Source organism: Dermochelys coriacea, chromosome 9 (assembly GCF_009764565.3).
Source record: "Dermochelys coriacea isolate rDerCor1 chromosome 9, rDerCor1.pri.v4, whole genome shotgun sequence".
Classification (NCBI taxonomy): domain Eukaryota; kingdom Metazoa; phylum Chordata; order Testudines; family Dermochelyidae; genus Dermochelys; species Dermochelys coriacea.
In genome coordinates this window covers 8,116,253-8,134,107 of record NC_050076.1, presented here as the reverse complement: position 1 = coordinate 8,134,107, position 17,855 = coordinate 8,116,253, and the positions used below count along the sequence as shown (strand labels likewise).

The 17,855-nt window shown below is 47.7% G+C and overlaps 1 protein-coding gene and 1 long non-coding RNA gene across 5 annotated transcripts in view; one reads left to right on the top strand and one right to left on the bottom strand.

Annotated features, from left to right (window-relative positions):
• The window catches only part of VWA5B2 (von Willebrand factor A domain containing 5B2), a 46,133-nt gene extending 42,983 nt beyond the window's left edge, over positions 1 to 3,150 (bottom strand). For 3 of the 4 annotated variants that reach the window (XM_038417141.2, XM_038417142.2, XM_038417143.2), the window contains exon 1: positions 2,729 to 3,149. The gene's annotated coding sequence lies outside the window, so the exon portion shown is untranslated. Of the gene's footprint in view, positions 1 to 2,728 lie in introns of all 4 variants that reach the window. The other variant, XM_038417140.2, reaches the window with a different exon arrangement.
• A 9,698-nt stretch (positions 3,151 to 12,848) lies between these two features.
• LOC119861947 lies at positions 12,849 to 17,479 on the top strand. Its single transcript, XR_005295075.2, has 3 exons — positions 12,849 to 13,002; positions 14,890 to 14,928; positions 17,071 to 17,479. It is a non-coding gene; the product is annotated as an uncharacterized LOC119861947 (long non-coding RNA).
• The last annotated feature ends 376 nt before the right edge of the window (positions 17,480 to 17,855 follow it).

The window sequence follows — 17,855 nt, the reverse complement described above, 5'->3', positions numbered from 1 at the left end:
ATGAGCAGTGTATGGGCCCAGAGGCCATAAACTGAATGAAGAGGATAAAAATAAATATTGAACAGCTGCCTCGTTCATCGAGCAACAGCCATCTAGTACACTGTGTGAGGCAGGGATCCTGCAGAAAAACTGTATTTATAATTACAGATTATCATAAGGCACACACACAAAGAAGCAGAGCTAGTTGTGCAGGCAGCCTGGCTTTGAATGCTTTACTTTGCAACTTTAACACTTTTTTTTTTTAAAGTAAGATACATCGGGGTGCTGGAACAATTTGTATAGTGGGGGTGCTGACAGTCACTGAAACAAACTGTAAACCCTGTATGTGATGGAAACCACTTCAAGATGGAGGTGAGGCAGCACCTCTAGTTCCTGCACCTATGGAATATATGGGAATTCCTAAACTCACCTGTGATATCACTCCCAGTCCTGGGGTGGAATGTAACCTGGGGTGGAATGTTTAACAGTGTCCAGTGGCAATGCAGAGTAGTTTAGGGCAAGACATGAACAGAATGTTGTGTCCAACTGCCTCTGCACAAGCAATTTGGGGAGACGGAATGTAATTATCCTTGCTGGAAGTTAGTCAGTCAAACCCAACTCATGCAAAACCAGCCACGGGAACCTTATTGAACACAAGTGGTTAGGACTTTGGTATTACTCCTCAGCCAAAAGACAGAACCTCCAGCAGCACCGCATCCACTGCCATTAACTTTGCCTCAAGAAACAATTCCAGATTGTTCCCTCCTATCAACTTTCTGCTACTAGTTTACTGTCTCCTTTTTATTGGTGTTGTCTCTTACTTGAGATCCAGAAGATTAAAAGCTATGCTGACCCACCAGAGGGGATCCTACAGTTCTGAGCATGTGTGCCAATATTAGGGTGCAGGTGGTGAGTGAATTTCCTTCACAGCTCACGATAGTGGGGCCTGCCAGGTCTAGCATGGGCAAAATAGATCCTCTTGTATCTAATGAACTCAGTTTCCACCCAGCCCAAGTTCAGATGTTTGTACAATGGTCCAGTTCCTCAAAGGTATTTAGGTGCCTAATTTCCATTGGTATCAATGTGAGTCAGGCACCTAAATACCTTTGAGGATTTGGACCAAAGTGCTCACATTTGTCTTCTGGTCTCTAGTTGTCTCTCTATCTAACACACTCTGCACTGTAGGTCTCACAGACCTACCTGAAAATAAAGGAGGACTTGCCTTTCCTAGTAGTGTTGGAAACCAGTCCTCTCTCCTGCTTCCCACCAGGCAATATCCCAGGAAATCCCCAAATCACCACGCTAGAGTTGAGCATAAGGTCATTGACGACAGGATCAAACCAAGCTTCACAGGTGCAACACAACACTTTGAGGAAAAACAAGGACAAGGGTGAATGTGCAGATAGCTGTGGGTGAACACACAAAATTGCCATGTGCCCACACTTACAAGGCACCCACAAGTAGTGAGCATAGGCATTCTAGCTCACCTTGCTGATGGCTGAATGAGGGGGAGGAGTCAGGCACAGTGGGGTAGCAGGGGGGAAAGAGAATTTTCCTAGAGACTCCGTGATAAGGACATTAGGCTAAGCAAGGATTATACCGACCCTTTATGGGCTGCACTGAGACAACAGTCACCAGATTTCAAAGAAGCAGTCCCCACTGGTGACTGGCAATGCTCTCTACCCCACCCCATGCTTTCCTACTTGTGTTCACTGCCGCTTCTGACTGGCGAAGAGGGAAGTGTCACAAAAGGTGAAATAAGGAACGCAGCCCATTTAGACAGAGCCACCCACAAGTTAATACACACATCGGACATTAAAAAATGGGGCCTCCTGCTGGGAGCCCCCATCTGTCCTCAACCACATTGCTCAGGTGGCCAGGGAAGTGTCAGACACAAACCAAGAAAATGCCTCAAAGTCTCTTTGGTTCATGATGCTCCTTCATGTCCAAGTCACTGAATCTTAGGGGAGAAACTCACTTGAGCACTTTTTCATGCAGATTGATCTCAGACAAGCTAAAAGTCTCCATCTCTGCATGGGCGGTGGGAATAATAGGCCAGGGGAATCTCTACCTTCCCTGAAGCCACTTATAAAATACAAATCTTTACAACAATAATCAAATACCAGGAAACAGAGAGAACTTTCTTTTCAGCATACCATCAAAGCTGCTAATTCTCATGCCATTGATTCCCAAGCCCAGTAACTCTTAGCAAAAAAGAAACCCCACAAAGATACCCAAGCGCACTCTCCCCACTTCTCATCAAAGCCTGATGAGCCAAAGCAGTGCTGGGGAAGGTGGGGAGAGGGAGGGACAGACTCCTCACTCCTCAGATATCAGGGACTTGTACAGTATGGACCAGGGAACATTTGCTAATATACTATGACATATTATCATAAATAATTAAAACTACACTTGTCAAATACTTAAGGGCAGGTCACGGCGATGCTACGGCCTTGACTGGAGGGTATTTCATTGTGTTCATTTGCTTTCTCGCTAATTTAGAAAATTTATTACCAGTCTGCAATGAGTCTCCCGGTCAGCCATGAAAAACATAAACAAGCAGAAGACACACACACACATTTCGTTTAGGGAGTCGCTGACCACAATTTACCCCCAAGGATTGCGGGGGTGCGGGGGAGCCTGAGAAAGCGAAGGTCTCATATCTATTTTCCCACCACCAGACCTTGTTCAAACCTCCCATTTTCTGCCCTGCAAAGTTGCCAGGCAGGACTGAGTGTTAAGCACTTACCTGGAGGATGATGACAGAGTCTGCAGTCCCAACTCGCCCAGCTTCCGATGAATTAGAAACACATAAGGAGGAGGAATGAAATCAGCCCAGTTCTGGATGGTGTCCTGCCTGGGACACTCACTAGAAGCCTGCTCTTTCCTGCCCCTCAGGCTCTTCTTTCTCCTCTCAAGAGGAAAATGATGTGTTCCCTCCCCAGCCTGTTGTCTCTCTCTCTCTCTCTCCCTCTCACTGCTGCAGACTCCCTCTCTCTCTGGCATTGGCTTCCTCAGTACTGTACTACATCTCTTCCTCCTCGGTGCCAGAAGGGAGCTGAGCAGCTCCAAGCCCAGCCTAATTAAAGGGACATACGCACTGGTCTGGCAGCAACTGGGAGGGGATGGAGCTGCTCTGCATGTGCTCTCTTGTTTCTCAGGGGGATGGTGAACCTTGTCAGGAGTACTTGAGGGACAGGCAGAAAAGCAGTAGGGAGCTACAGATTTACACACACAACAAGCAGATTATAGCAGAGACAAGCCTGATGATCCTTTTGATCCCCATCTGCAGGCCCAGCTCAGAGGTGTCAGGACAAATGCCTGGGCAGAGGGACGTGATCGTTCCCCTCTGTTTGACATTGGTGAGGCCTCATCTGGTGTACTGTGTCAGTTTTGGGCCCCACACTACAAGAAGGCACTATATTTGCTCTTTCCCAGTCTTCTGGAATTCTCCCGTCTTCTATGACTTTTCAAAGATAATTGTTAATGGCTCAGATATCTTCTCAGTTAGTTCCTTGAATATTCTACGATGCATTTCATCAGGTCCTGATGACTTGAAGAAATCTAACTTGTCTAAAAGAAAAGGAGTACTTGTGGCACCTTAGAGACTAACAAATTTATTAGAGCATAAGCTTTCGTGAGCTACAGCTCACTTGTTCTTTTCCTATTTAACCTCGGATCCTACCTCATTTTCACTGATGTTCACTATGTTAGACATCCACTCACCACCAACCTTCTTGGTGAAAACCAAAACAAGGTTGTCATTAAGCAACTCTATCATTTCCACGTTTTCTGTTATTATCCCCCCCACCCCCATTGAGTAGCGGGCCTACCCTGTCCTTTGTCTTCCTCTTGCTTCTAATGTATTTGTAGAATGTTTTCTTGTTACCCTTTATGTCTTTAGCTAGTTGATCTCATTTTGTGCCTTGGCCTTCTAATTTTTGTCCCTACATGCTTGGGTTATTTGTTATATTCATCCTTTGTAATTTGACCTAGTTTCCCACTTTTGTTTGATTTTTAGATCATTGGAGATCTCCTGGAAGATCTCCTGGGTTTTAGATCATTGACGATCTCCTATATATTCTGCAGTATGGTTCTTCCTCACTCCTATAGAACATGTATGCTTAGACCTATAGCATATATACTGCAATATGCTGCTACTTCCCTTGCTCATTCACTTGCACATCTACTAATGTCATATATGCCATCATGTGCCAGCAATGGCCCTCTGCCATGTATATTGGCCAAACTGGACAGTCTCTATGTAAAAGAATAAATGGACACAAATCAGACATCAGGAACGGCAACATACAAAAGCCAGTAGGAGAACACTTAAATCTCCCTGGACATTCAGTAACAGATTTAAAAGTAGCCATCCTGCAACAAAAAAATTTCAAAAACAACTTCAAAGAGAACTGCAGAGTTACAATTAATTTGCAAACTTAAACACCATTAATTTGGGCTTGAATAGGGACTGGGAGTGGCTGGCTCACTACAAAAGCAATTTTCCTTCTCTTTGTATTGACACCTCCTCATCAATTATTTGGCGTGGACCACATCCACCCTGATTGAATTGGTCTTGTTATCACTGGTTCTCCACTTGTAAGGTAACTCCCTTCTCTTCATGTGCCAGTAATATTTATGCTTGTATCTGTAATTTTCACTCCATGCATATGAAGAAGTGGTTTTTTACCCACAAAAGCTTATGCCCAAATACAGCGTTAGTCTTAAGGTGCCACCGGACTCCTCGTTGTTTTTGTGGATACAGACCAACACGGCTACCCCTCTGATACTTGGTATATGGTTGGCAGCAGAGTCCATGTCATCTCACCATCTCTTCAAGTAGTCTAATGTAGATATTGAAGAGGAATGGGGACAGGATGAATCCCGGTGGGACTCTGCATGTGAGGGCTCCACAAGACGGAGCAATTGCCCATCACCATTCTCTGGGTTGTGCTGGAGAAGAAAGATTGGAGGTATTACACTGCTGCATCACCATTTACTCTATGTCACGTAGGTGAACCAGCAGCACCTTGTGTTCAACTGTGTTGAAAGCTGCAGAGATTGAGCAGCATCCACACTGAGACATGGCCTACATTCGCTGCAATGAGGAGGCTGACGTTTGACACAATTTGCACTGTCTTTGTGTTGTGCCCTGTCTGAGGTCAGTTGCAAAGCATCCAGGATATTAACAGAGGTCACATGATGTTAGTGCATGTTTGTCAGTATTTTCTTGATGATTTTGCCTAGGAAATAGCAGCTGAAGATGGGGCACTAGTTGGAGAGATTTCAGAGTAGCAGCCGTGTTAGTCTGTATTCGCAAAAAGAAAAGGAGTACTTGTGGCACCTTAGAGACTAACAAATTTATTTGAGCATAAGCTTTTGTGAGCCACAGCTCACTTCATCGGATGCAGTAGCTCACGAAGCTTATGCTCAAATAATATGTTAGTCTCTAAGGTGCCACAAGTACTCCTTTTCTAGTTGGAGAGAGAATCTGCACTGAGTGCTGTCTTTTTTAAGGACTGTGTTAACCATTTGCATTTTTTAGAGACTGCCATGTTTGCCTCTCTAAACAATGCATTGATTATTTTGGTAAGTATTAGACAGACACAGTTGTTCTTTGCTGGCTTTCACCAGCCAGTAGGTGCAGGGATCAGTTTCGTTGGTGTAGGTTGAATGTTTCTAAGAGGTTCCAGTGCTTCATTGTGTGTCATGAGACAAACCTCAGCCAAGGGGTGGGTGGTTAATGCCATCTGGTTCACTACCAGGTATTCTGCCTCATGTATTCACAGTTGATCTTTTCTGGAAAGTAGAAGACCTTGCAGTTGAGGTGTGTGTGTCTGATGTCTCACTGATCCAGTCCAAGTTGATTAGCCAGTTCACTCTATGGAACAGCTTTGCCATCAGTGATTTTGAAATTCTGGTTCTGCTTGTTACTGCAGTGACATGGCCCTGCAGGAAGTCTTTGTGCTGTCAGTGGATGGATCTGGAACAGGTGTTCTAACCTTTTGCCCATGTTCTTCATCTGATGCAGTCTGTTGGTGAACTATGGTGATCTTGGTCAGCTTGAGGGCAGAGGGCAGGATGGGGCAACAGTGCTGACCGCAGTAATCAGTAGGTGATACTATCTTACTTGCTCATCATCACCACCTTTGCTTTGCAGTTAGTTGGTCTAGGGTGATCTGAAACTTAACGTATTCCAAAGTTTTTCGTAAGTAAACTGGGTTTTTCTTTCACTTCCCTGCTGTGATAAGGGAAGATTACGATCTTTGCTTAGATGAGGCAACTGTCTCACCAGGACAATGTGAAGATTGTGACATCAATAATATCCTATTAGGATGAAGATCAGATCTAGTGTGTGCCCAGCTGAAGGTCTGGATCCAGACACTGTATGGATTCCATGCAACTGAGGAATTCAGATATTATGATGTATTGGTGTTGTCTAGGTGTAGGATACAGTCACCCAGAATGATGAACCTGAGTGATTCAGGCACTATGCTAGGCAACAAGTCCATTAGTTCCTCCAGGAAGTCTTCATCTGGAGGTCCTGTAGATCCGGAGGTTCCTTTTGTCCCTAGCCTTTGCAGACCACATGGATGCAGGTAGAAGCTTTTGGTTTCTAGGATGGGTATCTTCTGTATCTGAGGCTGGAGGGGAACAAGACTGCTACTCTGCCTTCCTCTTTCCTTTTTACCCCTTTCCTGGGAACCTTCTCAGTTTGTACTGAGTATTTTGGAGGAATTAGGGAACTACAATGGGAAAACGGATAGTTTAAACAGATAGCAAATGCATCCGATGAAGTGAGCTGTAGCTCACGAAAGCTTATGCTCTATGAATTTGTTAGTCTCTAAGGTGCCACAAGTACTCCTTTTCTTTTTGCGAATACAGACTAACACGGCTGCGACTCTGAAACCTTTTAAACAGATGTTACTGGTGCATGCAAGGTCTAGTGTCCCATCCAAAACCAGATCACAGATGGTGCTGGTTTTGTTGGTGACCAGTCTAGCATTCATCAGCATGAGTTGCTCTCCTGTGTGCTAATTCTTACAATCATATACTGCAGTATGTCAACCCCTGGGAGTACACATACTGCTGTATGCTACCCTCCATAGTGTATGTACTGCAGCATACCACCTCCTATAATGTATATACTGCAGTATTCAATCTCCTGCACTGTTTGCATATATATATTGTGACAGGGTCAGGGCCAGATGGCTATAAGAGAGTAATAGAAGGAAGATATATAAGCCCCAGGCTAAGTAGGTTCTTTTCCCTGGGTAAGGTAACAAGAAGGTTCCAGAACAATCAGGAACCTTCTGGAGACAATTAAGACAGGCTGATTAGAACACCTGCAGCCAATCAAGAAGCTGCTAGAATCAATTAAGGCAGGCTAATCAGGCACCTGGGTTTTAAAAAAGGAGCTCACTTCAGTTTGTGGTGTGTGTGAGGAGCTGGGAATAAGAGGCACTAGGACTGAGAGTGAGAATGTGGACTGCTGGAGGACTGAGGTGTACAAGCATCATCAGACACCAGGCAGAAGGTCCTATGGTGAGGACAAAGAAGGTGTTGGGAGGAGGCCATGGGGAAGTAGCCCAGAGAGTTGTAACTGTTGCACAGCTGTTCCAGGAGGTGCTCTAGACAGCTGCATTCCACAGGGCCCTGGAGTAGAGGGTGGGGCTGGGTTCCCCCCAAATCCTCCAACTCCTGGTCAGACACAGGAGGAGTTGACCTGGACTGTGAATTCAGAAAAATGGCCAAGCTCAGGGCTGCTGTGAAGCTCCAAGGTGAGCAAATCCACCAATAAGCGCAAGACCCACCAAGGTAGAGCAGGAACTTTGTCACAATATATATTGCAGCAAGTTAACACTCAGTTATGTTTTGCTAACTCTAAAGTATCTACATTGCTGGGAGTTATTTGGTGGCATATTGCAAAGGCAGAGGTGTACCAAATACACACCTGGAGAGCATAGACAAACAGTGTCTACAGGTAACACTACCTATTATTAAGGTTGCCTGACACTTCCCATTATAAACCGTGTTTATAGTTATCATTTTGCTAAACTTAACATTTAGGGTGAAATTTTCCATGCCATGTGTCTGCCTCAAAAATGCTTGAGCTGTTTCTGAGAATGAGATTGGGGGAAAATACATTGTTTGCCCATATCAAAAAATGCTGGCAACCTTTTCTTTCAACAGCACCCCCATGTTTTGGAGCAGGAACTTGACCACACTGAGCATACTCCAGCCTAGGGCTGAGCAGGATTTTCCCTGCAATCGCAGCTCTGGGCGGCTCTGAACTGTGCTGGGTTTGGGCACCTGAACTGAGAACAGGAAGATTGTCTCTTCTGTGCTCTCAGTGCCTCCCCGCCTTGCCCAGGCAGCATAGAAGAGGAAGCTGCCTGAGACAAATGCAGAGAGGACAAGAGTCGTACCTGCAGGTGGATGTTGGGAGTAGATTGGGAGAAGGAGCCTGGGGAGGGTGAGACAGGAACTGGAAGCTGGTGTGGGAGATAGGGGAACTGGTAGTTCAGGGTAGGAGGAGAAGGACTGGCCGGGAAAGGAGACTGAAACTGGGACCCATGGGAGAGACTGGACCAAACTGGTCAAAGAATCTGGGTCTCGTTGGGGAAGGGAAGACTGGCATTGGTTGGGTAAGAACCTGGGGCTGGGAGTCAGGAAAGGAAACAAGGAGTGGGACTCAGGAGGTTGCAGAGAAACTGAGATCAAATGAGAAGTCGCGGAGACTGGGACTGGCTGAGCAAGGAGACTGGCACTAAGAACCAGTGGAGCATCATAAGGAAGCGAGGGGAAGACTGCTTATGGAAAAAACAGTATGTGATCATGTAATTAAAGACTATCATAATGCATACACACAAGAGGGCTGAATTGGTTGCACAGGAAACTTTAATTCTGGCACTTCCTAATTTTAAGTGCTTGACCTTGCCACCTTAGTGTTCTTTAATGTAGTTTTGTGTGTGTAATTATTTACATATTGCCAAAAAATGTGCTAGATGCTTGAACAGTTAGATTAGGCCATCTGAGATACAATTTGCAGAACCAAATCCAGTATTAAGCCAAAAGTTGCATCTATCCATGAAAGTGGCTCTGATTCTGATTTTAACTGACGGGTGTGTTTATCTGGTGGCTCAAAAAAGAAGAGGGGAAAAGACCAGAAAAGAGGGCTGAGGGACAAGAAGACAATGGGAGGAGAGGGAAAATTCAGCAGGAAAGAGATATGAAGGTGCTGGGAGAAGGAGAGGGAATGGAAGGAAGGAGAACATGAGGAGAGATGCAAGGAAGGGAGTTGGATGATCGTATCTCGCCATCTGTATCATGCTACTGTGAAACTGCCACTCCATTTCTGTATGCAGTCTAGTTGTAGCCATGTTGGTCCCAGGATCTTAGCGACACATGGTGGGTGAGGTAATATCTTATCAGACCAACTTCTGGTGGTGAGAGAGACAAGCTTTCAAGTCACACAGAGCTCTTCTTCAGGTTTGGGAAAAATACTCCCAGAGTCACAGCAAATGCAAGGTGGATTGTTTAGCACAAGTAGACAGCACATATTCTAATAGACCAAGGTAGAATGGCCCATTAATGCCTCTGCAGTCCTAGGACAAACAGAGGGGGTTAGTGGATTACAAATTGTTGTAATAAACCTTCTGATCATGTTGGAATGGGATGGCTCCTCCCTCCCACTCTCCATTATGCTAAATTATGCACTCCCCCTCTCCTATCTGGACTGTGCTGAAGGTGGGATGTCCCCTTACTTTCCCATCTGAATTGTGCCAAAGACAGAATAAAGGAGGTGGCATGTGCTCAGCAGCCAGAAGAGGAACATGACCTCTAGGGTGGCAGGACATCCCTTTGCTCCACAGACCTTTAATCAAGGAAGCAAATCCCACACAGCTGCTGCTATGCTCCCATGGCAACTGATATTTTGCCTTTTGATATGAAGCAGCAGAAAGTGCAATTGACAAGGATCTGTTAATCTGCAGTTTGCCTGAAAGGAATAAGGTGTTCCATAGAGCTCATATGGCTGCTGTAGCCAGGAATCCAGAGGAGTGGAGCAAAGTAAAGTGATCCTGCAACAGCTGGTGTCTATAAAACAGGCTTTTCCTCGCCCTACTCTGAGATACAGAACATCTTTCATCTTACTGGTCAACTTTCTAACAACACCCTTGCAGGGATACAAACAGCCTCCAAAAAAAGGGGGGGGGGTTGGAATGTTTTGAAATGATGGATTTTTCTACTGTTGACTTTGAGAGCAGAGCTATGCAAATGTGACATTGTCAATACATTTGATCCAGAGTGAAATTTCACTTTTTCAAGCCTAGTTTTATGCAACAAAATTTGACACACTCTAACCCCCAACCCCCTAAGGAAACAACAATGTTCCTGGAATTACCCCCATGTAAAAGATCCTCAGACTCAAAGTTCACTTTGTCCACATAAAAGTTGAAGCATAACATTTTCAGTTTTGGTGAGCAAGGAGACAGTCTGATTTCTCATTGGTGGCAAGACTTCCCACAAACAGAAAGGATTTCACTCTTCTTCTGCTTGCCAGTGACTATGAGCAGCAGGCTCATTTAAGAGATGAGCCTCTTTGTGCTGCAGCTGTACATCAACATGGCCCAGTCACCTGTCTCTGTAAAAACACATGTCAGAGCTAGCCTTAAAGGGCCTTATATTTGCCTATTTGCCAAGTGCTGTGGTGTTCTCTGTATATTTGAGTAAATGACTCCCTCTAGTGTGGAAAATCCAGCTATGCCCATTAAAAAGGATCTAGCACCTGTAAATGTTTTCAAAAAGAAAAGGAGGACTTGTGGCACCTTAGAGACTAACAAATTTATTTGAGCATAAGCTTTTGTGAGCTACAGCTCACTTCATCAGACGCATTCAGTGGAAAATACAGTGGGGACATGATTATATACACAGAGAACATGAAAACAATGGGTGTTATCATACACACTGTAAGGAGAGTGATCACTTAAGATGAGCCTATTACCAGCAAGGAAGCGGAGGGAGAAAAACTTTTGTAGTGATAATCAAGGTGGGCCATTTCCAGCAGTTGACAAGAATGTCTGAGGAACAGTGGGGGGTGGGGGCAGGGGAGGGGAAATAATTTTACTTTGTGTAATGACCCATCCACTCCCAGTCTCTATTCAAGCCTAAATTAATTGTATCCAGTTTGCAAATTAATTCCAATTCAGAAGTCTCTGATTGGAGTCTGTTTTTTGAAGTTTTTTTTTTTTGTTGAAGTATTGCCACTTTAGGTCTGTAATCGAGTGACCGGAGAGATTGAAGTGTTCTCCGACTGGTTTTTAAATGTTATAATTCTTGACATCTGATTTGTGTCCATTTATTCTTTTACGTAGAGACTGTCCAGTTTGACCAATGTACATGGCAGAGGGGCATTGCTGGCACATGATGGCATATATCACATTGGTAGATGTGCAGGTGAACGAGCCTCTGATAGTGTGGCTGATGTGATTAGGCCCTATGATGGTGTCCCCTGAATAGATATGTGGACACAGTTGGCAACAGGCTTTGTTGCAAGGATAGGTTCCTGGGTTAGTGGTTCTGTTGTGTGGTGTGTGGTTGCTGGCGAGTATTTGCTTCAGGTTGGGGGGCTGTCTGTAAGCGAGGACTGGCCTGTCTCCCAAGATCTGTGAGAGTGATGGGTCGTCCTTCAGGATAGGTTGTAGATCCTTGATGATGGCGTTGGAGAGGTTTTAGTTGGGGGCTTAAGGTGATTGCTAATGGTGTTCTGTTATTTTCTTCGTTGGCCTGTCCTGTAGTAGGGTGACGTCTGGGTACTCTTCTGGCTCTGTCAATCTGTTTCTTCACTTCAGCAGGTGGGTATTGTAGTTATAAGAATGCTTGATAGAGATCCTGTAGGTGTTTGTCTCTGTCTGAGGGGGTTGGAGCAATGCGGTTGTATCGTAGTTTTCAGTTTCATCTCGTGCTGTTCAACTTCAGAAATTATAACCCGCAGCTGGTAAAGACCTTAGCATTAACCATAGGTAGGGATGAGCTCCAGCAGAGACAAGGAACTCCTCTTCACAAGCACCCTTCTCTTCAAGCACTACTGTATTAACAGGAACTGCTGACCTTATGGTGCTGTGAGTGATCTGCAGCACAGGGCTGGGCCTCAAGAAAGTGAGGAATTTGTCTCCTGCCACATCCATCAGTCTCTCTCCACATCGCTCCCCCATCACAATGGCCCCATCCCTTTGCTCCAGTCTCAGCACCATCACTCTACTCCCCCTGGATATTTATGCAATGTGTGGGGCCCATCTGCTGTGGAGAGATTTCATCCCAGACTTGATATCCTGGCTAGTCCCCCCACCTCCCAATCCCGTGTGGTGCCAGATCCCTTCCCTCTCCCAACTGCCCTCCCGACCACTCAGGGTTCCCCCCCAAGCCACAGTCTTCTCAACTGTCCTTCCCTGCATGGCTCCTCCCTCCTTCCTTCTCCCACCCCCCTCACCTGTTCTGTGCCACAGCCCCGCCCTGCCAACTGCCCCCCCTCCTCCTGTCACAGCCCTTCCCTCTCCAACTGCCCCTTCCCTGTGACATGCTCCCTCCGGCGTTCATTTCAACCCCCCCCCATGCCCTGTCTCACGGCCCCTCCCGCTACCATTTTCCCCACCCTCCTTGTGCACAGCTCCTTCCACTGGCCAACTCCCCCTCCCCCATCCTCATGCCACAGCCCTTCCCTCTCACAACTCCCCCATCCCCCTTGTGCCACAGCTCTTCCCGCTGCCAACTGCCCTGCCACAGCTCTTCCAACTTCCTCTCCCTTCTCTCCACAGGCCACAGCTCTTTCCTCTGCCAATCCCCCCCCCCCGCCATGGCCCCTCCCTCTCCCCCCCCCCCGCCGAATTCCCAACTCTAAGGCGTAGGCTTTCCCACTTCTCCCCCAGTTTCCTCCCATCACCCGCCCCTGGAGGTGGGGGAAGGAGCCGGGGCGGAGCAAACAAGTTCTCAAGAGAACTGACGACTCTGTCCGTGTGTCGGGTGAGGAAGTGTGGCGGTGCGGGCCCGGGGGCCTACAATCCGGATTTCCTGCCGGGGCGGGTAGGGGCTGAAATCCCCTGCGGGGGGCTGGGGTGCGGTGGGGGCTGGGTTCCCCCACCGGGAGGAATGTTGGGGGGCGGGGTAGGGGCTGAATCCCCCTGCGGGGGGCTGGGTGCGGTGGGGGGCTGGGTTCCCCTCTGGGGAGGAATGTTGGGGGGCGGGGTAGGGCTGAATCCCCCTGTGGGGGCTGGGTGCGGGTGGGGGCTGGGTTTCCCCACCGGGAGGAATGTTGGGGGGCAGGGTAGGGGCTGAATACCTCTGCGGGGACTGGGGTGCGGTGGGGGCTGGTTTCCCGCTGGTGAGGAATGTTGGGGGGCGGGGTGAGTTTCCCTGCCGGGGGGGTGGTATGCGGGGGTACTCTGTAGATGCCTGTGGGTCTGAGATCATTGATGACCTACAGGCCAAAGGCTCCACTCCCTGAGCTGTCCTATGGCCCCTCCTGGCTCTAGCACTTTATGAATTATAAGTCACAGACCAGGACCGGCACTCAGCCTAAAATGAAATCTAACTTATCGCTACAACCCCTCTATTCTTCAGGGGCACAGGGTGGTTTACGGAACCCACAGATGGTTGGCAGAGGTTTGCTCAGCTAACATATACAGCATTAGGAATAAGCCTGCTTGGGGGCGTATTTCAACCAGGGAACAAGTTTCACTTTTAAGCTAATGGGCTTGTTTTGAAGAGTCTGTGAGGGTGGGGATGGTAGAGTGTAATCATGAAAAATTCATATTTGGATGCTCTGTGAAATTACAACTGCAGAGTGAGGCATAAATAAACCCCCTTCCCCTGACAGTCACACACAGGGATGCAGACCAGAGCAGTTTCAAGTTAGCCTGGCAGATATGCCCGGACTTGTTGGCAGAAGGGACTATTTGAGTCGCTGGAATCTGAAACATTTTGTCTTGTCATAATCCTGGCACTGCAGCTGGAAAGACAGGGTGGGACCAGTGAGAGAAACATGGAGGGGGAAGCCAGTTTTAGGGCTATAAAAAAGCGGTGGGTGATACCATTTGATCCCAAGAAAATTTCACCATTCTGAAGATTATCATGAAATAAACAGCTGGGCCTGTTTTGCAAAATGACACTGCCCCAAAGCCCAACTGAGCCACTTAACTAGAGAGCAGGATATAGGTTTTAAAATCAGGGCAGAGGACAGGATAATGGCTGGAGAGTTACTCAGAGGGATCAGGTACATGTCAAAATAATGGCTACAATTTTTCAGTTCTTTAATTACAGTCTTTTAGAAGTTCATAATTACCATGTCAAGAGTGTTCATGCCACCCCTTAAGCTAACCCTCAGCCCCAGAACTGGTGAAATTGACTATCAGTCCTTCCAAATCTAAGGTTCCCCAGAATGGAAGAGGGGCAAACTGGGGCATGTTTGCTGAATGGATTCTGCTGTTGGCTTTATAACTTTTCCTGCCAAAAAGAGATGTGAAATCCCAGAGCACTCGTCATTTCAGTGTTTTGATTTCTGAAAAGAGTTGTGTAGCAAGTGGGCCTTTCATGGGGGCATAAACATACAGGAGGAGATTGGGCATTTTCCATGGCTCTGTTTGCTACTTTGCAGCTCTGAAGTACTCTAATTCCCTTTATCTCTATATACACAGCACTGCAGCTAGGCATGAACCTTCATAGGCCAGCAGAGAGGGAGTCTCTACCCCAGGAGCCTCTAATAATATATTCTCTGGAGCTTCTTACTTAATAAACAATCCAGTGGACACTTCCTTTAAGCAGGTTGAAAGATGTGATCAGCAGCAGCTTGGACTAGTGAAAGGAGCTTACTTGACCCTAATTCCTGCTGTTTCTCTCTTGCATTTCTTGCAGATTGGACAGTGAATCTCCGTGGAGGCCCTGGCCCTGCAGGTTAGCATCTCTGTTGCTGTGTTAGAGTTGCACACGCTACAGATAAAGATTGGTTGGTTTAAAAATTTAGGGAAATGTTGTTGTTGTTTTGGGATTTTAAAGAGTTTTTACAAATATCTTGAGCGTGGGACCAAGCAGTTGGCATTTCTCTCTCTAGTATTTGGGCAGCACTTTCAAGATGGAAAGAATCAGCTGTTAGAATCTGGCCCAGACCCACTCTCTGGATGATCACCAGTCTCTTGTGATTGGATTCAGCCACTGAATCTCACATGTTTCTGAGCCCCTGGATTGGAGAGAGACTGATCACTGTTCCTAGCGCTCTGTCTTTCAGGCATACTACCAGGTACAGATCCCATTTCTGAGACCTTTCTTAAGATCCTGAAAACAGTGGCACAACCCACCCAGTCCCCCCAGTTGTTTAGTCACATTTCCCCCATAGTTCATGGGCTCTGGGAGCTCTGGTTTTCTACTTAAACCCTTCAGGGTCAATGTGGCCCTAAAGCAATGAAAACAGGCTTAGCAAAGGAATTTCTTAAGCACAAATACTTTACTCTTTAAAAGCACAAGAGAGTTACAGATAGTGTAGAAATCAAACTCCTGAATACAATACCCATTTGTCTGATCTTATCACCTCTGTGACTCCTGCGTTGGGTCTTATTTCCTTAGGCCTGGCACAGAATGGCCTCCCTTGCTTAGAGAAGCACCCCATATAAAACAGTCAATGTTGTTGGCCCTCAATTGCTCTCTCGGCTTTTCAGAATACAGTCTGTCCACTAGGTGTCAAGGCTGTGCTACAAAATGGATGCTCTAAACCAGGGGTGGGCAAACTTTTGGCCCAAGGGCCACATCTGGGTGTAGAACTTGTATGGTGGGCCATGAATGCTCACGAAATTGGGAGTTGGGGTGCAGGAGGGGGTACGGGCTCCAGCTGGGGGTTGTGGGCTCTGGATGCGGCCAGAGTTCAGGGTGCAGGAGGGGGCTCTGGGCTGGGACAGCGGGTTGGGGTGTGTGGGGAGGGTGGGGCTCCAGCTGGTGGTGCAGGCTCTGGAGCGGGGCTAGGGATGAGGAGTTGGGACCGAGGGGGATCAGGGCTGGGAGTTGGGGCTCATGAGGGGGTCGGGGTGCAGGCTCCGGGTGGTGCTTACCTCAAGCAGCTCCCGGAAGAAGCGGCACATCCCCCCTCTTGCTCCTACGCAGAGTCGCGTCCAGGCATCTTTGCAGGCTGCCCCTGTAGCTCCCATTGGCCGCAGTTCCCAGCCACCAGGGACTTCTGTCTTCACCAGATGCCATGATAGTAGTTCCCCACCAATAGGGGCTGTGGGGGTGGCACTTGGGGCAGGGGCAACGTGTGAAGCCCCCTGCCTACATCTACACATAGGAGCCGGAGCGGGGACATGCCTCTGCTTCCAGGAGCTATGCAGAGCCACAGCACATATGGAGTGGGACAAGCCCCAGACCCCGCTCCCTAGCGGGAGCGCAAGCACAAGGACCAGATTAAAACGTCTGAAGGACCAGATGTGGCCCCCGGGCTGTAGTTTGCTCACCCCTGCTCTAAACTCTAGTCAAAGTTACATTCGCCAAACAAAACAAAATGGGATTAATAATGACTCAGACATCTCCCTAAACTTTCTCACCAGCTATTATTACATTACATCCCCTCCCATCCATCACAGCTCCAGCTCTCATGAAACAGCCCTAGCTTGATACCCAGCCCTTCTCTGACCCCTCTCTGGGTCAGCTCCAGTTCAGTTCTGGGGCTGGCTTCGTTGGTCAGAGACATGTATACTGTGGAGTTGCAGGCCCTAAGAACCAGCTTGATGCAGGGAGGCCAGACATCACACAGCCTTAAAGAAGAGGAATAAAGGGATGGGTGGGGCATCGATGTATTTGCATGACCGCTCCCCAGCGGACATCACAGCCTGGGTAAGGGATTTGCATAGAGACAGAACAGAGACAAAGGTGTCATAACAGCTTAATATGGAGATACAGAAATTCTTGCAGAGGGCAGCAGGGAGTCCTGCCTACACGGGGAGAGAAGGGATGTAATCCTCCTGAAGCCTCAAGCACAGAGGTGGCAGCCAGAGCAAGGAAACCAATCTGGTCCTAGGGATGTACATTCACCTTTCTCTTGTGCCCACACAGCGTGACGCCTGACACTGAACAATGGGAGACCCAGGAAAAACCCTGACAGCATAGCCTCACCTCGTCAGGCTGCAACTGTGCCCAAAGCCACCCCAGCAGCACCCTGTTCCTCTTCCTTCTCCACCCAGGCCAAGACAACACCCACAGCCAGCCGACCGAAGAGTGCTCAGGCTGCTGGGAGTTCAGGCACCAGCAGGGCACAGACAGACAAGCCAACCAGCAGCACCACTGCAAGAAGAGCTGGGCAAAGCCCTTCCCAATCAAGGGCCACTGCAGCACATGGCAGTGATCGAGGAGACACCAAGATAAGCTACGAGGTGTCAGCTAAGAACCCCTCAGTGACTAGTGGAAGGAAACCCTGCTCCACAACAGCTAAAGCACCTGTCGTGTCGACCCCTGCCTGAAAGGAATCAATCCAGCCGCTCTTGGGCCAATACCACTGGCCAGGGCACAGCAAGCAAATTTCCCTCCCTGCTGACAACAGAAGATGTGGTGAAAGTAGAGAGGGAAACCCGGGGCCAGAGGGACAATCCCAAGTGGTATGAGTGGCGAAAAACCGCATCACAGCCTCAGTCCGCACCAGGATCGCTAACAGCAAGTTTGCAATGGCAAGAGCTCAGAGGTGCCCCATCTTACCTTAAGGCCGTGAGCTCTGGTTCCAAAGTGCAGACACCAGCCATGTCCTGGGGCACCCAAAATGAGAAAAAAGGCAGTGCAGGCATATGAGGAGCTCCAATCCAGGACGACAGGTAGGCCCGGAAGGTGGAGGAGTGTGGCCTCTTCAT